The sequence below is a fragment of the Tachysurus fulvidraco genome, chromosome 10 (assembly GCF_022655615.1).
Source record: "Tachysurus fulvidraco isolate hzauxx_2018 chromosome 10, HZAU_PFXX_2.0, whole genome shotgun sequence".
Taxonomy (NCBI): Eukaryota; Metazoa; Chordata; class Actinopteri; order Siluriformes; family Bagridae; genus Tachysurus; species Tachysurus fulvidraco.
This window is the reverse complement of record NC_062527.1, coordinates 22,011,311-22,020,668: the sequence shown is the minus strand read 5'-3', so window position 1 is coordinate 22,020,668 and position 9,358 is coordinate 22,011,311. Positions and strand designations below refer to the sequence as shown.

At 42.9% G+C, this 9,358-nt stretch overlaps 1 protein-coding gene across 2 annotated transcripts in view; it reads right to left on the bottom strand.

Annotated features, from left to right (window-relative positions):
- The window catches only part of LOC113656608 (CMP-N-acetylneuraminate-beta-galactosamide-alpha-2,3-sialyltransferase 1-like), a 49,901-nt gene extending 45,967 nt beyond the window's left edge, over positions 1–3,934 (bottom strand). For both annotated transcript variants that reach the window (XM_047820129.1, XM_047820127.1), the window contains exon 1: positions 3,730–3,934. The gene's annotated coding sequence lies outside the window, so the exon portion shown is untranslated. The remainder of the gene's footprint in view (positions 1–3,729) is intronic.
- Between the last annotated feature and the right edge of the window lie 5,424 nt (positions 3,935–9,358).

Genomic DNA, 9,358 nt, shown 5'->3' with positions numbered 1-9,358 from the left:
CCCCTCACAGTAACCCAGCTCAGTGCTCAGAGGGTCTGTCTGGGTGACGTGCACTGTAATGTTTGTTATCTCATTTATTGTGACGATCAAAACACCAACAGAAATACAAAATAAATGATTACTTTAAAACGAATCAAAAACCAAATCCATCCCCGTTATGTCACATTTACTCTGAAAGTCATAAACGGTATTTATTTATTTATTTATTTATTTATTTATTTATCTATCTATCTATATGAGATTCGAATGACTAAAACCACATAAATAAATAATAATCACATAAACCTGCTCCGTGTCCAGCGGTAAAGACAACGACGTCACGTCCCACCTTAAGGCGTCATCCGACCTCATATTTATTTTTAAACACTTTACCATAAAATATTTACCCTGAATGCAGGTGTAGGAAGTGTGTCGGCGATCACATCGTTATCCTGATGTGTACTACTTCAGCAAATTTATCGCAGATACGGTTTCTGTGCATATTATTTATTAATCATGCTTTAAACGATGCTGCACACCGCTCTGTATTTTATTCACTTATTAACTCAGGAACAAGGGATGGGTATTCGCAACGCTCTCACTCACTCTCACTCATCTTCTACCGCTTATCTGAACGTCTCGGGTCACGGGGAGCCTGTGCCTATCTCAGGCGTCATCGGGCATTGAGGCAGGATACACCCTGGACGGAGTGCCAACCCATCACAGGGCACACACACACTCTCATTCACTCACACACACACTACGGACAATTTTCCAGAGATGCCAATCAACCTACCATGCATGTCTTTGGACCGGGGGAGGAAACCGGAGTACCCGGAGGAAACCCCCGAGGCACGGGGAGAACATGCAAACTCCACACACACAAGGCGGAGGCGGGAATCGAACCCCGACCCTGGAGGTGTGAGGCGAACGTACTAACCACTAAGCCACCGTCACCCCTCTATATTCGCAACGGTGCAATGATTTTTAAACACAAAACTCTCCGACATTTTTCTCTCAGTGTGACACGTTTCAGAGCGATGGTGTGATACCATCAGCTGAGTGCTCCATGGCACCGAGCTCCCTGACCTGGAGCCTATCTACAGCAAGCTCTACTGGACCGATAATCAGGGAGATAATGAAGTTAATCTGCTTCCACACTTTGAATGTAAACAGAGAATGAAGAGGAGCTTCTTCCCCTGAATACCGTTTGTTCATGACCTCGTCTCTGACTGCGATGTCCTTTGTTTTGCCCTGGACATTCTTTCTGTTCTGTCCTGATAAACGTGCGCCGAGCCTAAACACTCCGTAACCATAACATCAGACTATCAGTAAACGTCTTAACCGCTACGTCTGATCCCGCTGACGTGTCCACTTTATAAACTGCTGATAGATTAGACCGAGTACTCAGTGCTTTCTTCTGTTTAAAGATTTCCTGATGAAGACGTTTGCTACTCGAACACTGTCTCTGTGGGGCATTTCTGTAATAAATAAGTGCTTAGGTATTTGCATGGGGATTAGATGTGTCTCTGTGCTGATTGGTCTGGGAATGTTTTTATTTTTTTTTATCTCGCTCGACTTCTGCAGTGAAACTAATCAAGTCAAAGTCTGTTCAGAGGAGAGAACAGAATGCAAAAAGATCAAATTAAAAAAAATTAATTAACGAAAAATAACAAATAGATAAATAAATTAAGCAAAAGCCAGAAAGAAAAAATATTCAGCACATTATATATATATATATATATATATATATATATATATATATATATATATATATATATATATATATATATACTGTATATATGTGAGTGTATATGTGTGTAAATAAATGTGTTGTAAAAACAAAACACAATTTCTTTTGCAAAACAGGAACAAACACACAGGAGGAAAAATACTTAAGAAAAACATCTGGGGCATAAAAGCAACATCCTCTTAAATATAAAACACAACACACACACAAACACACACACACAGCCAAACACACAGACACACACAGACACACAGCCAAACACACACAGACACACACACAGACACAGCCAAACTGTTAACACCTACAGACTGTACAGCGTCTCATTAACACATACAGACCCTTACTAACACCTACAACCTCTACAGCGTCTCATTAACACCTACAGATTCTCATTAACACCTACAGACTCTACAGTGTCTCATTAACACCTACAGACTCTCATTAACACCTACAGACTCTACAGTGTCTCATTAACACCTACAGACTCTCATTAACACCTACAGACTCTACAGCATCTCATTAATACCTACAACCTCTACAGCGTCTCATTAACACCTACAGACTCTCATTAACACCTACAGACTCTACAGTGTCTCATTAACACCTACAGACTCTCATTAACACCTACAGACTCTACAGCATCTCATTAACACCTACAGGCTCTACAGCGTCTCATTAACACCTACAGACTCTACAGCGTCTCATTAACACCTACAGACTCTCATTAACACCTACAGACTCTACAGCGTCTCATTAACACCTACAGACTCTCATTAACACCTACAGGCTCTACAGTGTCTCATTAACACCTACAGACTCTACAGCATCTCATTAACACCTACAGGCTCTACAGCATTTCATTAACACCTACAGACTGTACAGCGTCTCATTAACACATACAGATCCTTACTAACACCTACAGACTCTACAGCATCTCATTAATACCTACAACCTCTACAGTGTCTCATTAACACCTACAGACTCTACAGACTCTACAAATAATCAAGCCCTTTATCTATTAATGCAGCATATTAAGTGTATGTGTTAAGTGTTAATGTAATCATTACTAGATGAGTTAATGAAAGTCCATATGTAAGGATGTAAAAAAAAAAGATGTAATAGTGATACATTGAACGGTTTGATATAAGTCAAAAGATGATCTGTGTTTAAAACGCTGTTTTAGTTTTAATCACACAGTGTTAATTTAATGCTTTTATCAACACTACATGTACACCATACATACACACATACAGTATGAACTGTCAGCATTCATGTAATACCATTAGTGTTAATTCAGCAGTTATAGGTAGGATGCTATTAGCATCAATGTTAATGCAACACCTACGTGAGAGTTCATACAAGAACGTTAGTGTTAATTCAGATGTGAAGTAACACCTGGAGCACTGGCAGTGTTAATGCAGCACTGTATTAAAACACTGTATGAGTTTATTCAGGACTCGGTGTTAATTCCCTATTCTATGAGTTTTTATTACTATTTTAAATATTTTATTAGTGTTAATTCACTATGATGAGCGTCTGTGCTTTTTTTTAACATTACAGTTAATCTACTAGGATAGGAGTTGAATTTGTTATAGAGTTAATTCACTAGGTGTTGGTGCTCATCTCATACAGTGTTAGAGTAGCAGCGGTTGTGCAGCTTAACACCTGTGGTGCTCATACAGCTGTGCGCGCGCTACAGTGTTAATGTGATACACAGGACGCAATGAGGGTTGCAGTGCGTCCGACCTGTCAGGTTCAGCTACATACACCACACTGACTGAATGAGGAGTTCAGTTAACATTCACACCCGTTTATATGCTCGCGTGTGAAACGATGATCATCTCTCACACGTGGAAACGTCTCTGAATAAGTGTTTATTACAGCTCCGGATCAGTTGGCGCGCGACCGCGTGTTTAATAGCACAGAAACCACACAATAAAAAGAAATGAATGAATAAAAAGTGTAGAACACACAAAGGGATATGAAACGTGTTAACTTACATCGGAATCCAAGAGAAACGCTGATCCTCTGTTGTAGCAGCCGCTGGATGATGACAGCACCACAGTCGCACATCCTCCAACGCGAGCGCTCCGTTACAGATCCCGGTGTGTGCGGTGTGTGCTTCTGCACCCCGTGATGGAGAACAACACAGCGGTGTGTATGAAGCGCTACTCCGCTTCTGTGCCACACAGCAACACCGACAACACAGTGTTACCGGAGACACACCCTTTTCACTAACCACGCCCCCTCTTTCTTACATACCCGCGCAGGAACGGGTGCCATCCACAGGTGCGTACCTGGGCAGTGTATTACGCACAAACACTTTATCATGTCCACTAAATATTAGCCCATAATTTAGCGTTCAACTCGATCAGAGTCACGTGATTAACCTGGCTAGTCAATCCAGGGGTCTTCATAGCATCATTAATCCAATCACTGAGCACTTTATTAGGAACACTGGATCGATTCTGGGTATTAACGCATAAAAAACTTCAGTTCTTTTTGGCACGGATTTAACAAGACGTTTGAAACATTCCCTTGAAATTCTTCACCACGTTCAGTTGCATCTGACAATTCCTGCAGGTTTCCCCGAGCACTTTCATGCTGTTAATCTCCCATCCTTCCACATCCCTAAGGTGTTCTACTGGATTCAGATGTGAAGCTCACTGAAGAACAATGAAATCATGCTGGAAGTAACTATTAGAAGATGGTAAATCGTGTCAGTGTAGGGAAGGCAGGGAAGGTTTGACATGGTGTTATGATTTCTGAGATGCTTTTCTGCTCACCACAATTGCACAGAGTGGTTATCTGAGATACTGCAGTATTTATTATACATTACTCTCCTCCTCAGATCTCCCTCATCAGCAAGCCGTTTCCGTCGGCAGAACTGCTGCTTATGATGACTGTATATGGATTAATGAACTTACTTCAATTTTGTATCTCAGAAATGATTTTATTGTTTAAATGTAAATAAAATGATTATTCTGCATCTTAATTCTTAACAATTATCTTCTAAAGTTTCCCACACAATTGTCTTGACTCTTGTTTTTTTTTTTTTTTTTTTGTTACTGCAAAAAAGTATGTCTGTAGTATATAAAAGAACAGAAGAGAAGAGAAGAGAAGAGATCTATCTATCTGTATTTCTGACTGTCATATTTCTCTTTTTGTACTTGAATACTTTTCTTATAGAGCACTGAAACATTAAAATACAATCATTTGGCAGAAACTAATACTACTAACAAGTAAGTGGTGAAAATAGGTGTATTTGTCGCCACAGAGAGATGTTGATCTGACGTCGGAGTGTAAGGATGGCGGCCCACCGCCCTCTGTCGCTCCAGCATGGGGTGCGGTGTGAGGTGAGTTCTGAGGTGTCGATGGGAGCAGGTGCTAGAGAGTAGGAGAGATGTGAAATCATCATGGCAGCATGACAGATAAATAAAGCTGTGGTGGTGTTTGTAAAAGACATGGAGCTTGTGACTCGAGAGCTCGTGACTCGAGAGCTCGTGACTTGAGAGCTCGTGACTCTTTATTCCATTGAAGATAGTAAGCAGCGTGAGAATGGTTTTGCTTAACTGTAAAAACCCCACACTGGAGCACGTCGTCATGTTCAGGCGCACATGTTTTTGAATGAGCATATTTTTGTGAGTATGGCGGAAAATCACACATGCTGTACGCCAGTGTGGGGAATATGGGGTGTTTGGAGTGTGGGAACATTGGGCACAAAGAGTTTGTCTGTCCACACATAATACAGAACAGTGAGGCAGCTGGGCTCAGTGGAGTCAGGGCAGAGAGGCAGGCGAGAACAAGAAGTGGTGTGGGGCAGTTATGCCCCTTTACCACCGAGGCAGTTTGAGTGCAGGTTCGGAGCCTAATTTAGAACCAGTTTGTTATTTTTCGACACCCAAAGCACCGGCTCTGAACCAGGAAAAGTGGTTCTTAAGTAGCACCAAAACGTTGCTGGTCTAGACTTAAGAACACTTGTGTCAGGTGCTGGGGGTGGGGCTGTGGGCGGGGCTACTGTTAGCGCATTTGATAAAGTACCTTAAGTATACTAATGTTTAATACACTTTTACTTTACCGCGATATGATCAGTTATCAGCACACATGATAGTAGGTAGCTACATGCTAATGCTAATTTTTTTTCTGTGTTAATGATAAAATAACGTTATGTACTTTATCGATCACAACCTCCGTTTATACAGATTACACGGAGCCGCACGTACACGTCGGATTCGCCGCGTTTGGGTGTTAATGTAGGTTCACAAAGCCATGAGCATTAACAGTAAAGCAACATCCGCCATTGTTGTTGTGTTTGTGTTTGCCGCTGCTGCGCTAACGTTGCTGTGTAACGTGACACGTATACAGTGACGTCACACTCGGCTCTGTGACGCTCTCTAACCGATGGAAAGGCAAACCGGTTCTTAGAAGGTTCGCCAGTGGAACCAACTCTGAACCAGCACCAGCGCTAGCTCTGAACCAGCACCCGGTTCTTTTTGGTGGAAAAAGGGGTAATAGATGCTGCTGGAGGGAAGAACACTGACCAGGTGCTGAACAGGTGGATGGTGTTAAATGGGTAGACAAAAGAAAAGAAACTGAGAAACTAAATGAAGGGTCAGATGTGCAGAAGATGTCGGAGAAAGGTGTAGAGGAGAAAACGATGAGGGAACCTTTAGTGCACGTGAACATACAGAGCAGGGCTAGAACAGGCAGGGGGTCAGATAGCATGGGAGGGTTAACCAGTGCAGTACCGTCAAGGGACCGTCGAGTTTGCAGTTAGTGACGGGGAGCCGGCAAGTTCTCAAATGGAGCTGCAGCAGAAGTGTGATGACTTCATTTAGTAAAGTCACGAAAGTCCCTTGTTCAAAGAAAGAAGAAAAGAAGTCATCACACTGGGTGTTCTCTTCTGTCTGCAATGCTGTTTTCACTTGTTCTTTCTTTTTCCTTCTTTTAATCTCTTCAATGGAGAAACTAAAAATAGGTTCTGTAATCATTAAAGGAGGTGAGGACAGAAAAAAGGAGCAGTGAAAGAACTGATTTAGTGTAAAAAAAAAGACGTAACTTTCTTGCAGGAGACTCCTAATGAACAGGCTAATGAGGCAGATTGGGGTGTTGGGGGGGGGGACCCTTTCATAGAGAGCAGGGGTGGCAATACTTTTTAACAGTTCACTGGGCGAGACTAACACATGAGTAACAGAGCTAGAACATGGTATGGTTTTAATGCTGCAGACAGAAATAAACGGGTTCATGTTCATAAATATATACGCCCCAACAACGCCAGTGAGAGGGCACAACTTTTATATGCACTCGAGAATGCCCTAAAGCAGAGCAGCAGGAGATCTTTAGTGGTAATAGGAGTGAAGTGAAGTGAAGTGAAGTGACATGACATGACATAAGGCTAAGTATGGTGACCCATACTCTGCCTTTAACCCATCCAAAGTGCACACACACAGCAGTGAACACACACACACACACACACACACACACACACACACACACACACACACACACACACACACACACACACACACACACACACACACACTGTGAACACACACCGGGAGCAGTGGGCAGCCATTTATGCTGCGGCGCCCGGGGAGCAGTTGGGGGGTTCGGTGCCTTGCTCAAGGGCACCTCAGTCGTGGTATTGTGGGTTCGGCCTGAGACTCGAACCCACAACCGTAGGGTTAGGAGTCAAACTCTCTAAACTTTAGGCCACCTTTAGGACTTCCCCAGGACTTGGGACTGGAATTACACTACAGACTTCACCTTAGATAGAAAATGGGGGGAATCACACCCACAGTCCGCTAAGGTATCAGAGGGGCTCATCAGTCAGGGCAGCTTGGGTCATGTGTGGAGGGGGAAAAAAACATGGCATTAAACAATCACATAGAGTAAAGTCACTGATACAAGGATCACTGCTGCAAGACTGAACATGATATATATATATATATATATTTTTAAAGCAAGCATCTAACCAGAGTGCAATAGCAGCAAGTGCAGTGTTATATACAGTGTTTACAAACCTTAAATAAGCTAAATAAAGTGTTAATAAGGCAGTAATTTACAGATGTGTGTGTACTATAAACATATCATGACATAACGAATATAAATGAATGAATAAAAAGAAATGACGACTTCAACAGTCTGGTTTCTTGGTGGGAAGTTGGGGGGGGGGGGGGCGCACATCAAGAGCTGTCAGAAATACACAGCATACACACCGGAAATAATAAAGAGTAAAAATTCAAGAGCTTGAAAGAGAAATGAATAAAATACAAAGCAAAATGATGGAAGGTTTTAAGTTCCTTCCTTCATGAACAAGTCTAAAACAGCCCTAATGAGATCCAGCATTAAAGACATGGACACTTTCAGTGCCTTTTTCTTCGGTCTCACTAGAAAAGCAAAACCCCAGAATCAGATGATTTACCTCAGAAAAGCAGATGGAACCACCGATGGAGGCATCCAGACATTGTACCAGCTCCGATCGTCTTCCGTGCGATGAAGATTTTGGACCTCCACTGAGACGAGGCAGACTCTGTGAGGATCCTGAGACATCTACAGATCTACCAGCTCGGTCTTTTACATCACTACAACATTTATCAGACTGTATGTTTATAATCACACCCCCAGTGTCACCCAGACGAGGATGAGGTTCCCCTTTGAGTCCGGTTCCTCTCAAGGTTCCTTCCTTCACCAATTCAAGGGAGTTTTTCCTCCCCACTGCTGTCTGAGTCACCTCAGACTTGCTCATTGGGGATAAATACATACTGTACACATTACGAACTATAGATATCTCATACTAATTCTTTATATTATTCCTTATGTCTACCTTCTGCTCTATGTTTATGTTCTGTAAAGCTGCTTTGAGACAGTCTGTGGTAAAAAGCGCCATACAAATAAACTTGAATTGAATGGAAATGAATAATAAAAGAGGCAGCTGAAATAAGGAGAGAGACCACACAATTCTATATAGACCTCCATACAGTGCTGAGGGCTGTGACCCAGAGAGCTTCCCAAACTGCCTCCTGAACAGAGCAGAATGCTAGGAACCGGTCTTGAACTACAAGAAGTGGCCACCGCGGTTCATCAGCTTGCACTGGGACGTGCACGTGGGATTGATGGAGCTAGTTAAAAAGGAGCAGACCTGCTGGAGGTGTTCAGTGAGCTGCACATGAGCAGTAATGTCACTACTGCAAAAAGGAGACTTGGGACTTCGTAAGAACTGGAGGTTCGTGTCACTTTTATGCAGCGAATACAAGATTTTATTAAAATGTCTCGCAAACATTAGGCACGGTGGCTTATTGGTTAGCACGTTCGCCTCACACCTCCAGGGTCGGGGGTTCGATTCCCGCCTCCGCCTTGTGTGTGTGGAGTTTGCATGTTCTCCCCGTGCCTCGGGGGTTTCCTCCGGGTACTCTGGTTTCCTCCCCCGGTCCAAAGACATGCATGGTAGGTTGATTGGCATCTCTGGAAAATTATCCGTAGTGTGTGAGTGTGTGAGTGAATGAGAGTGTGTGTGTGCCCTGTGATGGGTTGGCACTCCGTCCAGGGTGTATCCTGCCTCGATGCCCCGATGACGCCTGAGATAGGCACAGGCTCCCTGGATAAGTGGTAGAAAGAGTGTGTGAGTGT